The 18596-nt window shown below is 46.4% G+C and overlaps 43 non-coding genes and 10 pseudogenes across 43 annotated transcripts; all 53 read left to right on the plus strand.

Moving 5' to 3' along the window:
* The first annotated feature begins 232 nt into the window (after positions 1 to 232).
* Positions 233 to 351, plus strand: LOC138479798 (5S ribosomal RNA). The gene has a single exon (XR_011273539.1). It is a non-coding gene; the product is annotated as a 5S ribosomal RNA (ribosomal RNA).
* A 106-nt stretch (positions 352 to 457) lies between these two features.
* LOC138478174 (5S ribosomal RNA) lies at positions 458 to 576 on the plus strand. Its single transcript, XR_011272066.1, has one exon. It is a non-coding gene; the product is annotated as a 5S ribosomal RNA (ribosomal RNA).
* A 464-nt stretch (positions 577 to 1040) lies between these two features.
* Positions 1041 to 1159, plus strand: LOC138476623 (5S ribosomal RNA). The gene has a single exon (XR_011270657.1). It is a non-coding gene; the product is annotated as a 5S ribosomal RNA (ribosomal RNA).
* A 106-nt stretch (positions 1160 to 1265) lies between these two features.
* LOC138478918 (5S ribosomal RNA) lies at positions 1266 to 1384 on the plus strand. The gene has a single exon (XR_011272740.1). It is a non-coding gene; the product is annotated as a 5S ribosomal RNA (ribosomal RNA).
* A 106-nt stretch (positions 1385 to 1490) lies between these two features.
* LOC138478662 (5S ribosomal RNA) lies at positions 1491 to 1609 on the plus strand. Its single transcript, XR_011272508.1, has one exon. It is a non-coding gene; the product is annotated as a 5S ribosomal RNA (ribosomal RNA).
* Positions 1610 to 1715: 106 nt separating this feature from the next.
* LOC138476624 (5S ribosomal RNA) lies at positions 1716 to 1834 on the plus strand. The gene has a single exon (XR_011270658.1). It is a non-coding gene; the product is annotated as a 5S ribosomal RNA (ribosomal RNA).
* A 463-nt stretch (positions 1835 to 2297) lies between these two features.
* On the plus strand, positions 2298 to 2416 carry LOC138480351 (5S ribosomal RNA). Its single transcript, XR_011274034.1, has one exon. It is a non-coding gene; the product is annotated as a 5S ribosomal RNA (ribosomal RNA).
* A 106-nt stretch (positions 2417 to 2522) lies between these two features.
* On the plus strand, positions 2523 to 2651 carry LOC138480286 (5S ribosomal RNA; annotated as a pseudogene).
* Positions 2652 to 3115: 464 nt separating this feature from the next.
* On the plus strand, positions 3116 to 3231 carry LOC138474100 (5S ribosomal RNA; annotated as a pseudogene).
* A 106-nt stretch (positions 3232 to 3337) lies between these two features.
* Positions 3338 to 3456, plus strand: LOC138479915 (5S ribosomal RNA). The gene has a single exon (XR_011273646.1). It is a non-coding gene; the product is annotated as a 5S ribosomal RNA (ribosomal RNA).
* Positions 3457 to 3562: 106 nt separating this feature from the next.
* LOC138476626 (5S ribosomal RNA) lies at positions 3563 to 3681 on the plus strand. The gene has a single exon (XR_011270660.1). It is a non-coding gene; the product is annotated as a 5S ribosomal RNA (ribosomal RNA).
* Positions 3682 to 4144: 463 nt separating this feature from the next.
* Positions 4145 to 4263, plus strand: LOC138479566 (5S ribosomal RNA). The gene has a single exon (XR_011273329.1). It is a non-coding gene; the product is annotated as a 5S ribosomal RNA (ribosomal RNA).
* A 106-nt stretch (positions 4264 to 4369) lies between these two features.
* LOC138476627 (5S ribosomal RNA) lies at positions 4370 to 4488 on the plus strand. Its single transcript, XR_011270661.1, has one exon. It is a non-coding gene; the product is annotated as a 5S ribosomal RNA (ribosomal RNA).
* A 464-nt stretch (positions 4489 to 4952) lies between these two features.
* LOC138474101 (5S ribosomal RNA) lies at positions 4953 to 5068 on the plus strand (annotated as a pseudogene).
* A 106-nt stretch (positions 5069 to 5174) lies between these two features.
* Positions 5175 to 5293, plus strand: LOC138476628 (5S ribosomal RNA). Its single transcript, XR_011270662.1, has one exon. It is a non-coding gene; the product is annotated as a 5S ribosomal RNA (ribosomal RNA).
* Positions 5294 to 5399: 106 nt separating this feature from the next.
* LOC138479314 (5S ribosomal RNA) lies at positions 5400 to 5518 on the plus strand. Its single transcript, XR_011273100.1, has one exon. It is a non-coding gene; the product is annotated as a 5S ribosomal RNA (ribosomal RNA).
* A 463-nt stretch (positions 5519 to 5981) lies between these two features.
* On the plus strand, positions 5982 to 6100 carry LOC138479567 (5S ribosomal RNA). Its single transcript, XR_011273330.1, has one exon. It is a non-coding gene; the product is annotated as a 5S ribosomal RNA (ribosomal RNA).
* A 106-nt stretch (positions 6101 to 6206) lies between these two features.
* Positions 6207 to 6325, plus strand: LOC138476629 (5S ribosomal RNA). The gene has a single exon (XR_011270663.1). It is a non-coding gene; the product is annotated as a 5S ribosomal RNA (ribosomal RNA).
* Positions 6326 to 6789: 464 nt separating this feature from the next.
* On the plus strand, positions 6790 to 6905 carry LOC138474102 (5S ribosomal RNA; annotated as a pseudogene).
* A 106-nt stretch (positions 6906 to 7011) lies between these two features.
* Positions 7012 to 7130, plus strand: LOC138478664 (5S ribosomal RNA). Its single transcript, XR_011272510.1, has one exon. It is a non-coding gene; the product is annotated as a 5S ribosomal RNA (ribosomal RNA).
* Positions 7131 to 7236: 106 nt separating this feature from the next.
* LOC138476630 (5S ribosomal RNA) lies at positions 7237 to 7355 on the plus strand. The gene has a single exon (XR_011270664.1). It is a non-coding gene; the product is annotated as a 5S ribosomal RNA (ribosomal RNA).
* Positions 7356 to 7819: 464 nt separating this feature from the next.
* Positions 7820 to 7938, plus strand: LOC138479212 (5S ribosomal RNA). Its single transcript, XR_011273007.1, has one exon. It is a non-coding gene; the product is annotated as a 5S ribosomal RNA (ribosomal RNA).
* A 106-nt stretch (positions 7939 to 8044) lies between these two features.
* LOC138474307 (5S ribosomal RNA) lies at positions 8045 to 8153 on the plus strand (annotated as a pseudogene).
* Positions 8154 to 8259: 106 nt separating this feature from the next.
* On the plus strand, positions 8260 to 8378 carry LOC138476631 (5S ribosomal RNA). The gene has a single exon (XR_011270665.1). It is a non-coding gene; the product is annotated as a 5S ribosomal RNA (ribosomal RNA).
* A 464-nt stretch (positions 8379 to 8842) lies between these two features.
* LOC138479213 (5S ribosomal RNA) lies at positions 8843 to 8961 on the plus strand. Its single transcript, XR_011273008.1, has one exon. It is a non-coding gene; the product is annotated as a 5S ribosomal RNA (ribosomal RNA).
* Positions 8962 to 9067: 106 nt separating this feature from the next.
* LOC138474308 (5S ribosomal RNA) lies at positions 9068 to 9176 on the plus strand (annotated as a pseudogene).
* Positions 9177 to 9282: 106 nt separating this feature from the next.
* On the plus strand, positions 9283 to 9401 carry LOC138476632 (5S ribosomal RNA). Its single transcript, XR_011270666.1, has one exon. It is a non-coding gene; the product is annotated as a 5S ribosomal RNA (ribosomal RNA).
* A 453-nt stretch (positions 9402 to 9854) lies between these two features.
* LOC138476634 (5S ribosomal RNA) lies at positions 9855 to 9973 on the plus strand. Its single transcript, XR_011270667.1, has one exon. It is a non-coding gene; the product is annotated as a 5S ribosomal RNA (ribosomal RNA).
* Positions 9974 to 10079: 106 nt separating this feature from the next.
* Positions 10080 to 10198, plus strand: LOC138476635 (5S ribosomal RNA). The gene has a single exon (XR_011270668.1). It is a non-coding gene; the product is annotated as a 5S ribosomal RNA (ribosomal RNA).
* A 106-nt stretch (positions 10199 to 10304) lies between these two features.
* Positions 10305 to 10423, plus strand: LOC138478998 (5S ribosomal RNA). The gene has a single exon (XR_011272813.1). It is a non-coding gene; the product is annotated as a 5S ribosomal RNA (ribosomal RNA).
* Positions 10424 to 10529: 106 nt separating this feature from the next.
* Positions 10530 to 10648, plus strand: LOC138476636 (5S ribosomal RNA). Its single transcript, XR_011270669.1, has one exon. It is a non-coding gene; the product is annotated as a 5S ribosomal RNA (ribosomal RNA).
* Positions 10649 to 11121: 473 nt separating this feature from the next.
* LOC138479799 (5S ribosomal RNA) lies at positions 11122 to 11240 on the plus strand. The gene has a single exon (XR_011273540.1). It is a non-coding gene; the product is annotated as a 5S ribosomal RNA (ribosomal RNA).
* A 106-nt stretch (positions 11241 to 11346) lies between these two features.
* Positions 11347 to 11465, plus strand: LOC138478176 (5S ribosomal RNA). The gene has a single exon (XR_011272067.1). It is a non-coding gene; the product is annotated as a 5S ribosomal RNA (ribosomal RNA).
* Positions 11466 to 11929: 464 nt separating this feature from the next.
* Positions 11930 to 12048, plus strand: LOC138476638 (5S ribosomal RNA). The gene has a single exon (XR_011270671.1). It is a non-coding gene; the product is annotated as a 5S ribosomal RNA (ribosomal RNA).
* A 106-nt stretch (positions 12049 to 12154) lies between these two features.
* Positions 12155 to 12273, plus strand: LOC138478919 (5S ribosomal RNA). The gene has a single exon (XR_011272741.1). It is a non-coding gene; the product is annotated as a 5S ribosomal RNA (ribosomal RNA).
* A 106-nt stretch (positions 12274 to 12379) lies between these two features.
* On the plus strand, positions 12380 to 12498 carry LOC138478665 (5S ribosomal RNA). Its single transcript, XR_011272511.1, has one exon. It is a non-coding gene; the product is annotated as a 5S ribosomal RNA (ribosomal RNA).
* Positions 12499 to 12604: 106 nt separating this feature from the next.
* On the plus strand, positions 12605 to 12723 carry LOC138476639 (5S ribosomal RNA). Its single transcript, XR_011270672.1, has one exon. It is a non-coding gene; the product is annotated as a 5S ribosomal RNA (ribosomal RNA).
* Positions 12724 to 13186: 463 nt separating this feature from the next.
* Positions 13187 to 13305, plus strand: LOC138479568 (5S ribosomal RNA). Its single transcript, XR_011273331.1, has one exon. It is a non-coding gene; the product is annotated as a 5S ribosomal RNA (ribosomal RNA).
* A 106-nt stretch (positions 13306 to 13411) lies between these two features.
* LOC138480287 (5S ribosomal RNA) lies at positions 13412 to 13540 on the plus strand (annotated as a pseudogene).
* A 464-nt stretch (positions 13541 to 14004) lies between these two features.
* On the plus strand, positions 14005 to 14120 carry LOC138474103 (5S ribosomal RNA; annotated as a pseudogene).
* A 106-nt stretch (positions 14121 to 14226) lies between these two features.
* Positions 14227 to 14345, plus strand: LOC138479917 (5S ribosomal RNA). Its single transcript, XR_011273647.1, has one exon. It is a non-coding gene; the product is annotated as a 5S ribosomal RNA (ribosomal RNA).
* Positions 14346 to 14451: 106 nt separating this feature from the next.
* LOC138476640 (5S ribosomal RNA) lies at positions 14452 to 14570 on the plus strand. Its single transcript, XR_011270673.1, has one exon. It is a non-coding gene; the product is annotated as a 5S ribosomal RNA (ribosomal RNA).
* A 463-nt stretch (positions 14571 to 15033) lies between these two features.
* On the plus strand, positions 15034 to 15152 carry LOC138479569 (5S ribosomal RNA). The gene has a single exon (XR_011273332.1). It is a non-coding gene; the product is annotated as a 5S ribosomal RNA (ribosomal RNA).
* A 106-nt stretch (positions 15153 to 15258) lies between these two features.
* LOC138476641 (5S ribosomal RNA) lies at positions 15259 to 15377 on the plus strand. Its single transcript, XR_011270674.1, has one exon. It is a non-coding gene; the product is annotated as a 5S ribosomal RNA (ribosomal RNA).
* A 464-nt stretch (positions 15378 to 15841) lies between these two features.
* LOC138474104 (5S ribosomal RNA) lies at positions 15842 to 15957 on the plus strand (annotated as a pseudogene).
* A 106-nt stretch (positions 15958 to 16063) lies between these two features.
* Positions 16064 to 16182, plus strand: LOC138476642 (5S ribosomal RNA). Its single transcript, XR_011270675.1, has one exon. It is a non-coding gene; the product is annotated as a 5S ribosomal RNA (ribosomal RNA).
* A 106-nt stretch (positions 16183 to 16288) lies between these two features.
* Positions 16289 to 16407, plus strand: LOC138476643 (5S ribosomal RNA). The gene has a single exon (XR_011270676.1). It is a non-coding gene; the product is annotated as a 5S ribosomal RNA (ribosomal RNA).
* Positions 16408 to 16870: 463 nt separating this feature from the next.
* Positions 16871 to 16989, plus strand: LOC138476645 (5S ribosomal RNA). Its single transcript, XR_011270677.1, has one exon. It is a non-coding gene; the product is annotated as a 5S ribosomal RNA (ribosomal RNA).
* Positions 16990 to 17095: 106 nt separating this feature from the next.
* Positions 17096 to 17214, plus strand: LOC138480314 (5S ribosomal RNA). Its single transcript, XR_011274000.1, has one exon. It is a non-coding gene; the product is annotated as a 5S ribosomal RNA (ribosomal RNA).
* Positions 17215 to 17320: 106 nt separating this feature from the next.
* Positions 17321 to 17439, plus strand: LOC138476646 (5S ribosomal RNA). The gene has a single exon (XR_011270678.1). It is a non-coding gene; the product is annotated as a 5S ribosomal RNA (ribosomal RNA).
* A 464-nt stretch (positions 17440 to 17903) lies between these two features.
* Positions 17904 to 18019, plus strand: LOC138474106 (5S ribosomal RNA; annotated as a pseudogene).
* A 106-nt stretch (positions 18020 to 18125) lies between these two features.
* On the plus strand, positions 18126 to 18244 carry LOC138476647 (5S ribosomal RNA). The gene has a single exon (XR_011270679.1). It is a non-coding gene; the product is annotated as a 5S ribosomal RNA (ribosomal RNA).
* Positions 18245 to 18350: 106 nt separating this feature from the next.
* Positions 18351 to 18469, plus strand: LOC138476857 (5S ribosomal RNA). The gene has a single exon (XR_011270870.1). It is a non-coding gene; the product is annotated as a 5S ribosomal RNA (ribosomal RNA).
* The last annotated feature ends 127 nt before the right edge of the window (positions 18470 to 18596 follow it).

Consider the following 18596-nt stretch of genomic DNA (forward strand, 5'->3'; position numbering starts at 1 on the left):
TATTGTGTTGATTGTTCTCTCCACCTCCCTGCAACAGAAACAGGATGGATGGATTAAAGTTATCCTACCAGACATAGGAGTCCTGAATGGGCCCACCAGTCTTATATATCTCGCCTGATCTCGCCTGATCGAGCCTGATCGAGCGATGAGCGTGGTATCATGTTGCAAGTGGCTGCATGGCTTAGCTTACTAAATGCAGATGCATAAGAGTAATATTCTTAGCATTTCTAGAGCCTACGGCCACACCACACTGAATGCGCCCGATCTCGTCTGATCTTGGAAGCTAAGCAGTGTCGGGCCTAGTTAGTACCTGGATGGGAGACTGCCTGGGAATACCAGGTGCTGTAGGCTTTTTTGTGCTCCAAGTTCAGGAAGTGAGCCATTTCTCAATTGCCTTTCAAAACTGCAAGGTCTAGCCGACTAGATGCTTAAAAGTACAAAACTCACTAGGCCCAGAGCCTACGGCCACACCACACTGAATGCGCCCGATCTCGTCTGATCTCGGAAGCTAAGCAGTGTCGGGCCTAGTTAGTACCTGTATGGGAGACCGCCTGGGAATACCAGGTGCTGTAGGCTATTTTGTGCTCCATGATTAGTAATTGCGCAACTTCTCAATTACTTTTCAAATTTGGTATGTTTCCAAAATAATTTTATCCCGTTTTATAGCGGAAATGTTGGACAACATTATGAGGGCTGGAGCTACCTATTTACATATAATTAGCATACAGGTAGTGTGTTCATGGGTAATAAATCGACTTTCACATGTAATGCAGTACAGAGAATATTGAGTCCTTCAAGAGGCATGAAAGAAAGCCGTTATTGTGTTGATTGTTCTCTCCACCTCCCTGCAACAGAAACAGGATGGATGGATTAAAGTTATCCTACCAGACATAGGAGTCCTGAATGGGCCCACCAGTCTTATATATCTCGCCTGATCAAGCGCTGATCGAGCGATGAGCGTGGTATCATGTTGCAAGTGGCTGCATGGCTTAGCTTACTAAATGCAAATGCATAAGAGTAATATTCTTAGCATTACTCGAGCCTACGGCCACACCACACTGAATGCGCCCGATCTCGTCTGATCTCGGAAGCTAAGCAGTGTCGGGCCTAGTTAGTACCTGGATGGGAGACCGCCTGGGAATACCAGGTGCTGTAGGCTTTTTTGTGCTCCAAGTTCAGGAAGTGAGCCATTTCTCAATTGCCTTTCAAAACTGCAAGGTCTAGCCGACTAGATGCTTAAAAGTACAAAACTCACTAGGCCCAGAGCCTACGGCCACACCACACTGAATGCGCCCGATCTCGTCTGATCTCGGAAGCTAAGCAGTGTCAGGCCTAGTTAGTACCTGGATGGGAGACCGCCTGGGAATACCAGGTGCTGTAGGCTTTTTTGTGCTCCAAGTTCAGGAAGTGAGCCATTTCTCAATTGCCTTTCAAAACTGCAAGGTCTAGCCGACTAGATGCTTAAAAGTACAAAACTCACTGGGACCAGAGCCTACGGCCACACCACACTGAATGCGCCCGATCTCGTCTGATCTTGGAAGCTAAGCAGTGTCGGGCCTAGTTAGTACCTGGATGGGAGACCGCCTGGGAATACCAGGTGCTGTAGGCTTTTTTGTGCTCCAAGTTCAGGAAGTGAGCCATTTCTCAATTGCCTTTCAAAACTGCAAGGTCTAGCCGACTAGATGCTTAAAAGTACAAAACTCACTAGGCCCTGAGCCTACGGCCACACCACACTGAATGCGCCCGATCTCGTCTGATCTCGGAAGCTAAGCAGTGTCGGGCCTAGTTAGTACCTGGATGGGAGACCGCCTGGGAATACCAGGTGCTGTAGGCTATTTTGTGCTCCATGATTAGTAATTGCACAACTTCTCAATTACTTTTCAAATTTGGTATGTTTCCAAAATAATTTTATCCCGTTTTATAGCGGAAATGTTGGACAACATTATGAGGGCTGGAGCTACCTATTTACATATAATTAGCATACAGGTAGTGTGTTCATGGGTAATAAATCGACTTTCACATGTAATGCAGTACAGAGAATATTGAGTCCTTCAAGAGGCATGAAAGAAAGCCGTTATTGTGTTGATTGTTCTCTCCACCTCCCTGCAACAGAAACAGGATGGATGGATTAAAGTTATCCTACCAGACATAGGAGTCCTGAATGGGCCCACCAGTCTTATATATCTCGCCTGATCGAGCCTGATCGAGCGATGAGCGTGGTATCATGTTGCAAGTGGCTGCATGGCTTAGCTTACTAAATGCAAATGCATAAGAGTAATATTCTTAGCATTTCTAGAGCCTACGGCCACACCACACTGAATGCGCCTGATCTCGTCTGATCTCGGAAGCTAAGCAGTGTCGGGCCTAGTTAGTACCTGGATGGGAGACTGCCTGGGAATACCAGGTTCTGTAGGCTTTTTTGTGCTCCAAGTTCAGGAAGTGAGCCATTTCTCAATTGCCTTTCAAAACTGCAAGGTCTAGCCGACTAGATGCTTAAAAGTACAAAACTCACTAGGCCCAGAGCCTACGGCCACACCACACTGAATGCGCCCCATCGCGCCCGATCTCGTCTGATCTCGGAAGCTAAGCAGTGTCGGGCCTAGTTAGTACCTGGATGGGAGACCGCCTGGGAATACCAGGTGCTGTAGGCTATTTTGTGCTCCATGATTAGTAATTGCGCAACTTCTCAATTACTTTTCAAATTTGGTATGTTTCCAAAATAATTTTATCCCGTTTTATAGCGGAAATGTTGGACAACATTATGAGGGCTGGAGCTACCTATTTACATATAATTAGCATACAGGTAGTGTGTTCATGGGTAATAAATCGACTTTCACATGTAATGCAGTACAGAGAATATTGAGTCCTTCAAGAGGCATGAAAGAAAGCCGTTATTGTGTTGATTGTTCTCTCCACCTCCCTGCAACAGAAACAGGATGGATGGATTAAAGTTATCCTACCAGACATAGGAGTCCTGAATGGGCCCACCAGTCTTATATATCTCGCCTGATCGAGCGCTGATCGAGCGATGAGCGTGGTATCATGTTGCAAGTGGCTGCATGGCTTAGCTTACTAAATGCAAATGCATAAGAGTAATATTCTTAGCATTACTAGAGCCTACGGCCACACCAGACTGAATGCGCCCGATCTCGTCTGATCTCGGAAGCTCAGTGTCGGGCCTAGTTAGTACCTGGATGGGAGACCGCCTGGGAATACCAGGTGCTGTAGGCTTTTTTGTGCTCCAAGTTCAGGAAGTGAGCCATTTCTCAATTGCCTTTCAAAACTGCAAGGTCTAGCCGACTAGATGCTTAAAAGTACAAAACTCACTAGGCCCAGAGCCTACGGCCACACCACACTGAATGCGCCCCATCTCGTCTGATCTCGGAAGCTAAGCAGTGTCGGGCCTAGTTAGTACCTGGATGGGAGACCGCCTGGGAATACCAGGTGCTGTAGGCTTTTTTGTGCTCCAAGTTCAGGAAGTGAGCCATTTCTCAATTGCCTTTCAAAACTGCAAGGTCTAGCCGACTAGATGCTTAAAAGTACAAAACTCACTAGGACCAGAGCCTACGGCCACACCACACTGAATGCGCCCGATCTCGTCTGATCTCGGAAGCTAAGCAGTGTCGGGCCTAGTTAGTACCTGGATGGGAGACCGCCTGGGAATACCAGGTGCTGTAGGCTATTTTGTGCTCCATGATTAGTAATTGCACAACTTCTCAATTACTTTTCAAATTTGGTATGTTTCCAAAATAATTTTATCCCGTTTTATAGCGGAAATGTTGGACAACATTATGAGGGCTGGAGCTACCTATTTACATATAATTAGCATACAGGTAGTGTGTTCATGGGTAATAAATCGACTTTCACATGTAATGCAGTACAGAGAATATTGAGTCCTTCAAGAGGCATGAAAGAAAGCCGTTATTGTGTTGATTGTTCTCTCCATCTCCCTGCAACAGAAACAGGATGGATGGATTAAAGTTATCCTACCAGACATAGGAGTCCTGAATGGGCCCACCAGTCTTATATATCTCGCCTGATCGAGCCTGATCGAGCGATGAGCGTGGTATCATGTTGCAAGTGGCTGCATGGCTTAGCTTACTAAATGCAAATGCATAAGAGTAATATTCTTAGCATTTCTAGAGCCTACGGCCACACCACACTGAATGCGCCTGATCTCGTCTGATCTCGGAAGCTAAGCAGTGTCGGGCCTAGTTAGTACCTGGATGGGAGACTGCCTGGGAATACCAGGTGCTGTAGGCTTTTTTGTGCTCCAAGTTCAGGAAGTGAGCCATTTCTCAATTGCCTTTCAAAACTGCAAGGTCTAGCCGACTAGATGCTTAAAAGTACAAAACTCACTAGGCCCAGAGCCTACGGCCACACCACACTGAATGCGCCCGATCTCGTCTGATCTCGGAAGCTAAGCAGTGTCGGGCCTAGTTAGTACCTGGATGGGAGACCGCCTGGGAATACCAGGTGCTGTAGGCTATTTTGTGCTCCATGATTAGTAATTGCGCAACTTCTCAGTTACTTTTCAAATTTGGTATGTTTCCAAAATAATTTTATCCCGTTTTATAGCGGAAATGTTGGACAACATTATGAGGGCTGGAGCTACCTATTTACATATAATTAGCATACAGGTAGTGTGTTCATGGGTAATAAATCGACTTTCACATGTAATGCAGTACAGAGAATATTGAGTCCTTCAAGAGGCATGAAAGAAAGCCGTTATTGTGTTGATTGTTCTCTCCACCTCCCTGCAACAGAAACAGGATGGATGGATTAAAGTTATCCTACCAGACATAGGAGTCCTGAATGGGCCCACCAGTCTTATATATCTCGCCTGATCGAGCGCTGATCGAGCGATGAGCGTGGTATCATGTTGCAAGTGGCTGCATGGCTTAGCTTACTAAATGCAAATGCATAAGAGTAATATTCTTAGCATTACTAGAGCCTACGGCCACACCAGACTGAATGCGCCCGATCTCGTCTGATCTCGGAAGCTCAGTGTCGGGCCTAGTTAGTACCTGGATGGGAGACCGCCTGGGAATACCAGGTGCTGTAGGCTTTTTTGTGCTCCAAGTTCAGGAAGTGAGCCATTTCTCAATTGCCTTTCAAAACTGCAAGGTCTAGCCGACTAGATGCTTAAAAGTACAAAACTCACTAGGCCCAGAGCCTACGGCCACACCACACTGAATGCGCCCGATCTCGTCTGATCTCGGAAGCTAAGCAGTGTCGGGCCTAGTTAGTACCTGGATGGGAGACCGCCTGGGAATACCAGGTGCTGTAGGCTTTTTTGTGCTCCAAGTTCAGGAAGTGAGCCATTTCTCAATTGCCTTTCAAAACTGCAAGGTCTAGCCGACTAGATGCTTAAAAGTACAAAACTCACTAGGACCAGAGCCTACGGCCACACCACACTGAATGCGCCCAATCTCGTCTGATCTCGGAAGCTAAGCAGTGTCGGGCCTAGTTAGTACCTGGATGGGAGACCGCCTGGGAATACCAGGTGCTGTAGGCTATTTTGTGCTCCATGATTAGTAATTGCACAACTTCTCAATTACTTTTCAAATTTGGTATGTTTCCAAAATAATTTTATCCCGTTTTATAGCGGAAATGTTGGACAACATTATGAGGGCTGGAGCTACCTATTTACATATAATTAGCATACAGGTAGTGTGTTCATGGGTAATAAATCGACTTTCACATGTAATGCAGTACAGAGAATATTGAGTCCTTCAAGAGGCATGAAAGAAAGCCGTTATTGTGTTGATTGTTCTCTCCATCTCCCTGCAACAGAAACAGGATGGATGGATTAAAGTTATCCTACCAGACATAGGAGTCCTGAATGGGCCCACCAGTCTTATATATCTCGCCTGATCGAGCCTGATCGAGCGATGAGCGTGGTATCATGTTGCAAGTGGCTGCATGGCTTAGCTTACTAAATGCAAATGCATAAGAGTAATATTCTTAGCATTTCTAGAGCCTACGGCCACACCACACTGAATGCGCCTGATCTCGTCTGATCTCGGAAGCTAAGCAGTGTCGGGCCTAGTTAGTACCTGGATGGGAGACTGCCTGGGAATACCAGGTGCTGTAGGCTTTTTTGTGCTCCAAGTTCAGGAAGTGAGCCATTTCTCAATTGCCTTTCAAAACTGCAAGGTCTAGCCGACTAGATGCTTAAAAGTACAAAACTCACTAGGCCCAGAGCCTACGGCCACACCACACTGAATGCGCCCGATCTCGTCTGATCTCGGAAGCTAAGCAGTGTCGGGCCTAGTTAGTACCTGGATGGGAGACCGCCTGGGAATACCAGGTGCTGTAGGCTATTTTGTGCTCCATGATTAGTAATTGCGCAACTTCTCAGTTACTTTTCAAATTTGGTATGTTTCCAAAATAATTTTATCCCGTTTTATAGCGGAAATGTTGGACAACATTATGAGGGCTGGAGCTACCTATTTACATATAATTAGCATACAGGTAGTGTGTTCATGGGTAATAAATCGACTTTCACATGTAATGCAGTACAGAGAATATTGAGTCCTTCAAGAGGCATGAAAGAAAGCCGTTATTGTGTTGATTGTTCTCTCCACCTCCCTGCAACAGAAACAGGATGGATGGATTAAAGTTATCCTACCAGACATAGGAGTCCTGAATGGGCCCACCAGTCTTATATATCTCGCCTGATCGAGCGCTGATCGAGCGATGAGCGTGGTATCATGTTGCAAGTGGCTGCATGGCTTAGCTTACTAAATGCAAATGCATAAGAGTAATATTCTTAGCATTACTAGAGCCTACGGCCACACCAGACTGAATGCGCCCGATCTCGTCTGATCTCGGAAGCTCAGTGTCGGGCCTAGTTAGTACCTGGATGGGAGACCGCCTGGGAATACCAGGTGCTGTAGGCTTTTTTGTGCTCCAAGTTCAGGAAGTGAGCCATTTCTCAATTGCCTTTCAAAACTGCAAGGTCTAGCCGACTAGATGCTTAAAAGTACAAAACTCACTAGGCTCAGAGCCTACGGCCACACCACACTGAATGCGCCCGATCTCGTCTGATCTTGGAAGCTAAGCAGTGTCGGGCCTAGTTAGTACCTGGATGGGAGACCGCCTGGGAATACCAGGTGCTGTAGGCTTTTTTGTGCTCCAAGTTCAGGAAGTGAGCCATTTCTCAATTGCCTTTCAAAACTGCAAGGTCTAGCCGACTAGATGCTTAAAAGTACAAAACTCACTAGGACCAGAGCCTACGGCCACACCACACTGAATGCGCCCGATCTCGTCTGATCTCGGAAGCTAAGCAGTGTCGGGCCTAGTTAGTACCTGGATGGGAGACCGCCTGGGAATACCAGGTGCTGTAGGCTATTTTGTGCTCCATGATTAGTAATTGCACAACTTCTCAATTACTTTTCAAATTTGGTATGTTTCCAAAATAATTTTATCCCGTTTTATAGCGGAAATGTTGGACAACATTATGAGGGCTGGAGCTACCTATTTACATATAATTAGCATACAGGTAGTGTGTTCATGGGTAATAAATCGACTTTCACATGTAATGCAGTACAGAGAATATTGAGTCCTTCAAGAGGCATGAAAGAAAGCCGTTATTGTGTTGATTGTTCTCTCCATCTCCCTGCAACAGAAACAGGATGGATGGATTAAAGTTATCCTACCAGACATAGGAGTCCTGAATGGGCCCACCAGTCTTATATATCTCGCCTGATCGAGCGCTGATCGAGCGATGAGCGTGGTATCATGTTGCAAGTGGCTGCATGGCTTAGCTTACTAAATGCAAATGCATAAGAGTAATATTCTTAGCATTACTAGAGCCTACGGCCACACCAGACTGAATGCGCCCGATCTCGTCTGATCTCGGAAGCTAAGCAGTGTCGGGCCTAGTTAGTACCTGGATGGGAGACCGCCTGGGAATACCAGGTGCTGTAGGCTTTTTTGTGCTCCAAGTTCAGGAAGTGAGCCATTTCTCAATTGCCTTTCAAAACTGCAAGGTCTAGCCGACTAGATGCTTAAAAGTACAAAACTCACTAGGCCCAGAGCCTACGGCCACACCACACTGAATGCGCCTGATCTCGGAAGCTAAGCAGTGTCGGGCCTAGTTAGTACCTGGATGGGAGACCGCCTGGGAATACCAGGTGCTGTAGGCTTTTTTGTGCTCCAAGTTCAGGAAGTGAGCCATTTCTCAATTGCCTTTCAAAACTGCAAGGTCTAGCCGACTAGATGCTTAAAAGTACAAAACTCACTAGGACCAGAGCCTACGGCCACACCACACTGAATGCGCCCGATCTCGTCTGATCTCGGAAGCTAAGCAGTGTCGGGCCTAGTTAGTACCTGGATGGGAGACCGCCTGGGAATACCAGGTGCTGTAGGCTATTTTGTGCTCCATGATTAGTAATTGCACAACTTCTCAATTACTTTTCAAATTTGGTATGTTTCCAAAATAATTTTATCCCGTTTTATAGCGGAAATGTTGGACAACATTATGAGGGCTGGAGCTACCTATTTACATATAATTAGCATACAGGTAGTGTGTTCATGGGTAATAAATCGACTTTCACATGTAATGCAGTACAGAGAATATTGAGTCCTTCAAGAGGCATGAAAGAAAGCCGTTATTGTGTTGATTGTTCTCTCCATCTCCCTGCAACAGAAACAGGATGGATGGATTAAAGTTATCCTACCAGACATAGGAGTCCTGAATGGGCCCACCAGTCTTATATATCTCGCCTGATCGAGCGCTGATCGAGCGATGAGCGTGGTATCATGTTGCAAGTGGCTGCATGGCTTAGCTTACTAAATGCAAATGCATAAGAGTAATATTCTTAGCATTACTAGAGCCTACGGCCACACCAGACTGAATGCGCCCGATCTCGTCTGATCTCGGAAGCTAAGCAGTGTCGGGCCTAGTTAGTACCTGGATGGGAGACCGCCTGGGAATACCAGGTGCTGTAGGCTTTTTTGTGCTCCAAGTTCAGGAAGTGAGCCATTTCTCAATTGCCTTTCAAAACTGCAAGGTCTAGCCGACTAGATGCTTAAAAGTACAAAACTCACTAGGCCCAGAGCCTACGGCCACACCACACTGAATGCGCCTGATCTCGGAAGCTAAGCAGTGTCGGGCCTAGTTAGTACCTGGATGGGAGACCGCCTGGGAATACCAGGTGCTGTAGGCTTTTTTGTGCTCCAAGTTCAGGAAGTGAGCCATTTCTCAATTGCCTTTCAAAACTGCAAGGTCTAGCCGACTAGATGCTTAAAAGTACAAAACTCACTAGGACCAGAGCCTACGGCCACACCACACTGAATGCGCCCGATCTCGTCTGATCTCGGAAGCTAAGCAGTGTCGGGCCTAGTTAGTACCTGGATGGGAGACCGCCTGGGAATACCAGGTGCTGTAGGCTATTTTGTGCTCCATGATTAGTAATTGCACAACTTCTCAATTACTTTTCAAATTTGGTATGTTTCCAAAATAATTTTATCCCGTTTTATAGCGGAAATGTTGGACAACATTATGAGGGCTGGAGCTACCTATTTACATATAATTAGCATACAGGTAGTGTGTTCATGGGTAATAAATCGACTTTCACATGTAATGCAGTACAGAGAATATTGAGTCCTTCAAGAGGCATGAAAGAAAGCCGTTATTGTGTTGATTGTTCTCTCCACCTCCCTGCAACAGAAACAGGATGGATGGATTAAAGTTATCCTACCAGACATAGGAGTCCTGAATGGGCCCACCAGTCTTATATATCTCGCCTGATCGAGCGATGAGCGTGGTATCATGTTGCAAGTGGCTGCATGGCTTAGCTTACTAAATGCAAATGCATAAGAGTAATATTCTTAGCATTTCTAGAGCCTACGGCCACACCACACTGAATGCGCCCGATCTCGTCTGATCTCGGAAGCTAAGCAGTGTCGGGCCTAGTTAGTACCTGGATGGGAGACCGCCTGGGAATACCAGGTGCTGTAGGCTTTTTTGTGCTCCAAGTTCAGGAAGTGAGCCATTTCTCAATTGCCTTTCAAAACTGCAAGGTCTAGCCGACTAGATGCTTAAAAGTACAAAACTCACTAGGCCCAGAGCCTACGGCCACACCACACTGAATGCGCCCGATCTCGTCTGATCTCGGAAGCTAAGCAGTGTCGGGCCTAGTTAGTACCTGGATGGGAGACCGCCTGGGAATACCAGGTGCTGTAGGCTTTTTTGTGCTCCAAGTTCAGGAAGTGAGCCATTTCTCAATTGCCTTTCAAAACTGCAAGGTCTAGCCGACTAGATGCTTAAAAGTACAAAACTCACTAGGACCAGAGCCTACGGCCACACCACACTGAATGCGCCCGATCTCGTCTGATCTCAGAAGCTAAGCAGTGTCGGGCCTAGTTAGTACCTGGATGGGAGACCGCCTGGGAATACCAGGTGCTGTAGGCTTTTTTGTGCTCCAAGTTCAGGAAGTGAGCCATTTCTCAATTACCTTTCAAAACTGCAAGGTCTAGCCGACTAGATGCTTAAAAGTACAAAACTCACTAGGCCCAGAGCCTACGGCCACACCACACTGAATGCGCCCGATCTCGTCTGATCTCGGAAGCTAAGCAGTGTCGGGCCTAGTTAGTACCTGGATGGGAGACCGCCTGGGAATACCAGGTGCTGTAGGCTATTTTGTGCTCCATGATTAGTAATTGCACAACTTCTCAATTACTTTTCAAATTTGGTATGTTTCCAAAATAATTTTATCCCGTTTTATAGCGGAAATGTTGGACAACATTATGAGGGCTGGAGCTACCTATTTACATATAATTAGCATACAGGTAGTGTGTTCATGGGTAATAAATCGACTTTCACATGTAATGCAGTACAGAGAATATTGAGTCCTTCAAGAGGCATGAAAGAAAGCCGTTATTGTGTTGATTGTTCTCTCCACCTCCCTGCAACAGAAACAGGATGGATGGATTAAAGTTATCCTACCAGACATAGGAGTCCTGAATGGGCCCACCAGTCTTATATATCTCGCCTGATCTCGCCTGATCGAGCCTGATCGAGCGATGAGCGTGGTATCATGTTGCAAGTGGCTGCATGGCTTAGCTTACTAAATGCAGATGCATAAGAGTAATATTCTTAGCATTTCTAGAGCCTACGGCCACACCACACTGAATGCGCCCGATCTCGTCTGATCTTGGAAGCTAAGCAGTGTCGGGCCTAGTTAGTACCTGGATGGGAGACTGCCTGGGAATACCAGGTGCTGTAGGCTTTTTTGTGCTCCAAGTTCAGGAAGTGAGCCATTTCTCAATTGCCTTTCAAAACTGCAAGGTCTAGCCGACTAGATGCTTAAAAGTACAAAACTCACTAGGCCCAGAGCCTACGGCCACACCACACTGAATGCGCCCGATCTCGTCTGATCTCGGAAGCTAAGCAGTGTCGGGCCTAGTTAGTACCTGTATGGGAGACCGCCTGGGAATACCAGGTGCTGTAGGCTATTTTGTGCTCCATGATTAGTAATTGCGCAACTTCTCAATTACTTTTCAAATTTGGTATGTTTCCAAAATAATTTTATCCCGTTTTATAGCGGAAATGTTGGACAACATTATGAGGGCTGGAGCTACCTATTTACATATAATTAGCATACAGGTAGTGTGTTCATGGGTAATAAATCGACTTTCACATGTAATGCAGTACAGAGAATATTGAGTCCTTCAAGAGGCATGAAAGAAAGCCGTTATTGTGTTAATTGTTCTCTCCACCTCCCTGCAACAGAAACAGGATGGATGGATTAAAGTTATCCTACCAGACATAGGAGTCCTGAATGGGCCCACCAGTCTTATATATCTCGCCTGATCAAGCGCTGATCGAGCGATGAGCGTGGTATCATGTTGCAAGTGGCTGCATGGCTTAGCTTACTAAATGCAAATGCATAAGAGTAATATTCTTAGCATTACTCGAGCCTACGGCCACACCACACTGAATGCGCCCGATCTCGTCTGATCTCGGAAGCTAAGCAGTGTCGGGCCTAGTTAGTACCTGGATGGGAGACCGCCTGGGAATACCAGGTGCTGTAGGCTTTTTTGTGCTCCAAGTTCAGGAAGTGAGCCATTTCTCAATTGCCTTTCAAAACTGCAAGGTCTAGCCGACTAGATGCTTAAAAGTACAAAACTCACTAGGCCCAGAGCCTACGGCCACACCACACTGAATGCGCCCGATCTCGTCTGATCTCGGAAGCTAAGCAGTGTCAGGCCTAGTTAGTACCTGGATGGGAGACCGCCTGGGAATACCAGGTGCTGTAGGCTTTTTTGTGCTCCAAGTTCAGGAAGTGAGCCATTTCTCAATTGCCTTTCAAAACTGCAAGGTCTAGCCGACTAGATGCTTAAAAGTACAAAACTCACTGGGACCAGAGCCTACGGCCACACCACACTGAATGCGCCCGATCTCGTCTGATCTTGGAAGCTAAGCAGTGTCGGGCCTAGTTAGTACCTGGATGGGAGACCGCCTGGGAATACCAGGTGCTGTAGGCTTTTTTGTGCTCCAAGTTCAGGAAGTGAGCCATTTCTCAATTGCCTTTCAAAACTGCAAGGTCTAGCCGACTAGATGCTTAAAAGTACAAAACTCACTAGGCCCTGAGCCTACGGCCACACCACACTGAATGCGCCCGATCTCGTCTGATCTCGGAAGCTAAGCAGTGTCGGGCCTAGTTAGTACCTGGATGGGAGACCGCCTGGGAATACCAGGTGCTGTAGGCTATTTTGTGCTCCATGATTAGTAATTGCACAACTTCTCAATTACTTTTCAAATTTGGTATGTTTCCAAAATAATTTTATCCCGTTTTATAGCGGAAATGTTGGACAACATTATGAGGGCTGGAGCTACCTATTTACATATAATTAGCATACAGGTAGTGTGTTCATGGGTAATAAATCGACTTTCACATGTAATGCAGTACAGAGAATATTGAGTCCTTCAAGAGGCATGAAAGAAAGCCGTTATTGTGTTGATTGTTCTCTCCACCTCCCTGCAACAGAAACAGGATGGATGGATTAAAGTTATCCTACCAGACATAGGAGTCCTGAATGGGCCCACCAGTCTTATATATCTCGCCTGATCGAGCCTGATCGAGCGATGAGCGTGGTATCATGTTGCAAGTGGCTGCATGGCTTAGCTTACTAAATGCAAATGCATAAGAGTAATATTCTTAGCATTTCTAGAGCCTACGGCCACACCACACTGAATGCGCCTGATCTCGTCTGATCTCGGAAGCTAAGCAGTGTCGGGCCTAGTTAGTACCTGGATGGGAGACTGCCTGGGAATACCAGGTGCTGTAGGCTTTTTTGTGCTCCAAGTTCAGGAAGTGAGCCATTTCTCAATTGCCTTTCAAAACTGCAAGGTCTAGCCGACTAGATGCTTAAAAGTACAAAACTCACTAGGCCCAGAGCCTACGGCCACACCACACTGAATGCGCCCCATCGCGCCCGATCTCGTCTGATCTCGGAAGCTAAGCAGTGTCGGGCCTAGTTAGTACCTGGATGGGAGACCGCCTGGGAATACCAGGTGCTGTAGGCTATTTTGTGCTCCATGATTAGTAATTGCGCAACTTCTCAATTACTTTTCAAATTTGGTATGTTTCCAAAATAATTTTATCCCGTTTTATAGCGGAAATGTTGGACAACATTATGAGGGCTGGAGCTACCTATTTACATATAATTAGCATACAGGTAGTGTGTTCATGGGTAATAAATCGACTTTCACATGTAATGCAGTACAGAGAATATTGAGTCCTTCAAGAGGCATGAAAGAAAGCCGTTATTGTGTTGATTGTTCTCTCCACCTCCCTGCAACAGAAACAGGATGGATGGATTAAAGTTATCCTACCAGACATAGGAGTCCTGAATGGGCCCACCAGTCTTATATATCTCGCCTGATCGAGCGCTGATCGAGCGATGAGCGTGGTATCATGTTGCAAGTGGCTGCATGGCTTAGCTTACTAAATGCAAATGCATAAGAGTAATATTCTTAGCATTACTAGAGCCTACGGCCACACCAGACTGAATGCGCCCGATCTCGTCTGATCTCGGAAGCTCAGTGTCGGGCCTAGTTAGTACCTGGATGGGAGACCGCCTGGGAATACCAGGTGCTGTAGGCTTTTTTGTGCTCCAAGTTCAGGAAGTGAGCCATTTCTCAATTGCCTTTCAAAACTGCAAGGTCTAGCCGACTAGATGCTTAAAAGTACAAAACTCACTAGGCCCAGAGCCTACGGCCACACCACACTGAATGCGCCCCATCTCGTCTGATCTCGGAAGCTAAGCAGTGTCGGGCCTAGTTAGTACCTGGATGGGAGACCGCCTGGGAATACCAGGTGCTGTAGGCTTTTTTGTGCTCCAAGTTCAGGAAGTGAGCCATTTCTCAATTGCCTTTCAAAACTGCAAGGTCTAGCCGACTAGATGCTTAAAAGTACAAAACTCACTAGGACCAGAGCCTACGGCCACACCACACTGAATGCGCCCGATCTCGTCTGATCTCGGAAGCTAAGCAGTGTCGGGCCTAGTTAGTACCTGGATGGGAGACCGCCTGGGAATACCAGGTGCTGTAGGCTATTTTGTGCTCCATGATTAGTAATTGCACAACTTCTCAATTACTTTTCAAATTTGGTATGTTTCCAAAATAATTTTATCCCGTTTTATAGCGGAAATGTTGGACAACATTATGAGGGCTGGAGCTACCTATTTACATATAATTAGCATACAGGTAGTGTGTTCATGGGTAATAAATCGACTTTCACATGTAATGCAGTACAGAGAATATTGAGTCCTTCAAGAGGCATGAAAGAAAGCCGTTATTGTGTTGATTGTTCTCTCCATCTCCCTGCAACAGAAACAGGATGGATGGATTAAAGTTATCCTACCAGACATAGGAGTCCTGAATGGGCCCACCAGTCTTATATATCTCGCCTGATCGAGCCTGATCGAGCGATGAGCGTGGTATCATGTTGCAAGTGGCTGCATGGCTTAGCTTACTAAATGCAAATGCATAAGAGTAATATTCTTAGCATTTCTAGAGCCTACGGCCACACCACACTGAATGCGCCTGATCTCGTCTGATCTCGGAAGCTAAGCAGTGTCGGGCCTAGTTAGTACCTGGATGGGAGACTGCCTGGGAATACCAGGTGCTGTAGGCTTTTTTGTGCTCCAAGTTCAGGAAGTGAGCCATTTCTCAATTGCCTTTCAAAACTGCAAGGTCTAGCCGACTAGATGCTTAAAAGTACAAAACTCACTAGGCCCAGAGCCTACGGCCACACCACACTGAATGCGCCCGATCTCGTCTGATCTCGGAAGCTAAGCAGTGTCGGGCCTAGTTAGTACCTGGATGGGAGACCGCCTGGGAATACCAGGTGCTGTAGGCTATTTTGTGCTCCATGATTAGTAATTGCGCAACTTCTCAGTTACTTTTCAAATTTGGTATGTTTCCAAAATAATTTTATCCCGTTTTATAGCGGAAATGTTGGACAACATTATGAGGGCTGGAGCTACCTATTTACATATAATTAGCATACAGGTAGTGTGTTCATGGGTAATAAATCGACTTTCACATGTAATGCAGTACAGAGAATATTGAGTCCTTCAAGAGGCATGAAAGAAAGCCGTTATTGTGTTGATTGTTCTCTCCACCTCCCTGCAACAGAAACAGGATGGATGGATTAAAGTTATCCTACCAGACATAGGAGTCCTGAATGGGCCCACCAGTCTTATATATCTCGCCTGATCGAGCGCTGATCGAGCGATGAGCGTGGTATCATGTTGCAAGTGGCTGCATGGCTTAGCTTACTAAATGCAAATGCATAAGAGTAATATTCTTAGCATTACTAGAGCCTACGGCCACACCAGACTGAATGCGCCCGATCTCGTCTGATCTCGGAAGCTCAGTGTCGGGCCTAGTTAGTACCTGGATGGGAGACCGCCTGGGAATACCAGGTGCTGTAGGCTTTTTTGTGCTCCAAGTTCAGGAAGTGAGCCATTTCTCAATTGCCTTTCAAAACTGCAAGGTCTAGCCGACTAGATGCTTAAAAGTACAAAACTCACTAGGCCCAGAGCCTACGGCCACACCACACTGAATGCGCCCGATCTCGTCTGATCTCGGAAGCTAAGCAGTGTCGGGCCTAGTTAGTACCTGGATGGGAGACCGCCTGGGAATACCAGGTGCTGTAGGCTTTTTTGTGCTCCAAGTTCAGGAAGTGAGCCATTTCTCAATTGCCTTTCAAAACTGCAAGGTCTAGCCGACTAGATGCTTAAAAGTACAAAACTCACTAGGACCAGAGCCTACGGCCACACCACACTGAATGCGCCCGATCTCGTCTGATCTCGGAAGCTAAGCAGTGTCGGGCCTAGTTAGTACCTGGATGGGAGACCGCCTGGGAATACCAGGTGCTGTAGGCTATTTTGTGCTCCATGATTAGTAATTGCACAACTTCTCAATTACTTTTCAAATTTGGTATGTTTCCAAAATAATTTTATCCCGTTTTATAGCGGAAATGTTGGACAACATTATGAGGGCTGGAGCTACCTATTTACATATAATTAGCATACAGGTAGTGTGTTCATGGGTAATAAATCGACTTTCACATGTAATGCAGTACAGAGAATATTGAGTCCTTCAAGAGGCATGAAAGAAAGCCGTTATTGTGTTGATTGTTCTCTCCACCTCCCTGCAACAGAAACAGGATGGATGGATTAAAGTTATCCTACCAGACATAGGAGTCCTGAATGGGCCCACCAGTCTTATATATCTCGCCTGATCGAGCCTGATCGAGCGATGAGCGTGGTATCATGTTGCAAGTGGCTGCATGGCTTAGCTTACTAAATGCAAATGCATAAGAGTAATATTCTTAGCATTACTCGAGCCTACGGCCACACCACACTGAATGCGCCCGATCTCGTCTGATCTCGGAAGCTAAGCAGTGTCGGGCCTAGTTAGTACCTGGATGGGAGACCGCCTGGGAATACCAGGTGCTGTAGGCTTTTTTGTGCTCCAAGTTCAGGAAGTGAGCCATTTCTCAATTGCCTTTCAAAACTGCAAGGTCTAGCCGACTAGATGCTTAAAAGTACAAAACTCACTAGGCCCAGAGCCTACGGCCACACCACACTGAATGCGCCTGATCTCGTCTGATCTCGGAAGCTAAGCAGTGTCAGGCCTAGTTAGTACCTGGATGGGAGACTGCCTGGGAATACCAGGTGCTGTAGGCTTTTTTGTGCTCCAAGTTCAGGAAGTGAGCCATTTCTCAATTGCCTTTCAAAACTGCAAGGTCTAGCCGACTAGATGCTTAAAAGTACAAAACTCACTAGGCCCAGAGCCTACGGCCACACCACACTGAATGCGCCCGATCTCGTCTGATCTCGGAAGCTAAGCAGTGTCGGGCCTAGTTAGTACCTGGATGGGAGACCGCCTGGGAATACCAGGTGCTGTAGGCTATTTTGTGCTCCATGATTAGTAATTGCGCAACTTCTCAGTTACTTTTCAAATTTGGTATGTTTCCAAAATAATTTTATCCCGTTTTATAGCGGAAATGTTGGACAACATTATGAGGGCTGGAGCTACCTATTTACATATAATTAGCATACAGGTAGTGTGTTCATGGGTAATAAATCGACTTTCACATGTAATGCAGTACAGAGAATATTGAGTCCTTCAAGAGGCATGAAAGAAAGCCGTTATTGTGTTGATTGTTCTCTCCACCTCCCTGCAACAGAAACAGGATGGATGGATTAAAGTTATCCTACCAGACATAGGAGTCCTGAATGGGCCCACCAGTCTTATATATCTCGCCTGATCGAGCGCTGATCGAGCGATGAGCGTGGTATCATGTTGCAAGTGGCTGCATGGCTTAGCTTACTAAATGCAAATGCATAAGAGTAATATTCTTAGCATTACTAGAGCCTACGGCCACACCAGACTGAATGCGCCCGATCTCGTCTGATCTCGGAAGCTCAGTGTCGGGCCTAGTTAGTACCTGGATGGGAGACCGCCTGGGAATACCAGGTGCTGTAGGCTTTTTTGTGCTCCAAGTTCAGGAAGTGAGCCATTTCTCAATTGCCTTTCAAAACTGCAAGGTCTAGCCGACTAGATGCTTAAAAGTACAAAACTCACTAGGCTCAGAGCCTACGGCCACACCACACTGAATGCGCCCGATCTCGTCTGATCTCGGAAGCTAAGCAGTGTCGGGCCTAGTTAGTACCTGGATGGGAGACCGCCTGGGAATACCAGGTGCTGTAGGCTTTTTTGTGCTCCAAGTTCAGGAAGTGAGCCATTTCTCAATTGCCTTTCAAAACTGCAAGGTCTAGCCGACTAGATGCTTAAAAGTACAAAACTCACTAGGACCAGAGCCTACGGCCACACCACACTGAATGCGCCCGATCTCGTCTGATCTCGGAAGCTAAGCAGTGTCGGGCCTAGTTAGTACCTGGATGGGAGACCACCTGGGAATACCAGGTGCTGTAGGCTATTTTGTGCTCCATGATTAGTAATTGCACAACTTCTCAATTACTTTTCAAATTTGGTATGTTTCCAAAATAATTTTATCCCGTTTTATAGCGGAAATGTTGGACAACATTATGAGGGCTGGAGCTAC

The sequence above is a fragment of the Ambystoma mexicanum genome, chromosome 8, assembly GCF_040938575.1.
Source record: "Ambystoma mexicanum isolate Mex_15411 chromosome 8, UKY_AmexF1_1, whole genome shotgun sequence".
Taxonomy (NCBI): Eukaryota; Metazoa; Chordata; class Amphibia; order Caudata; family Ambystomatidae; genus Ambystoma; species Ambystoma mexicanum.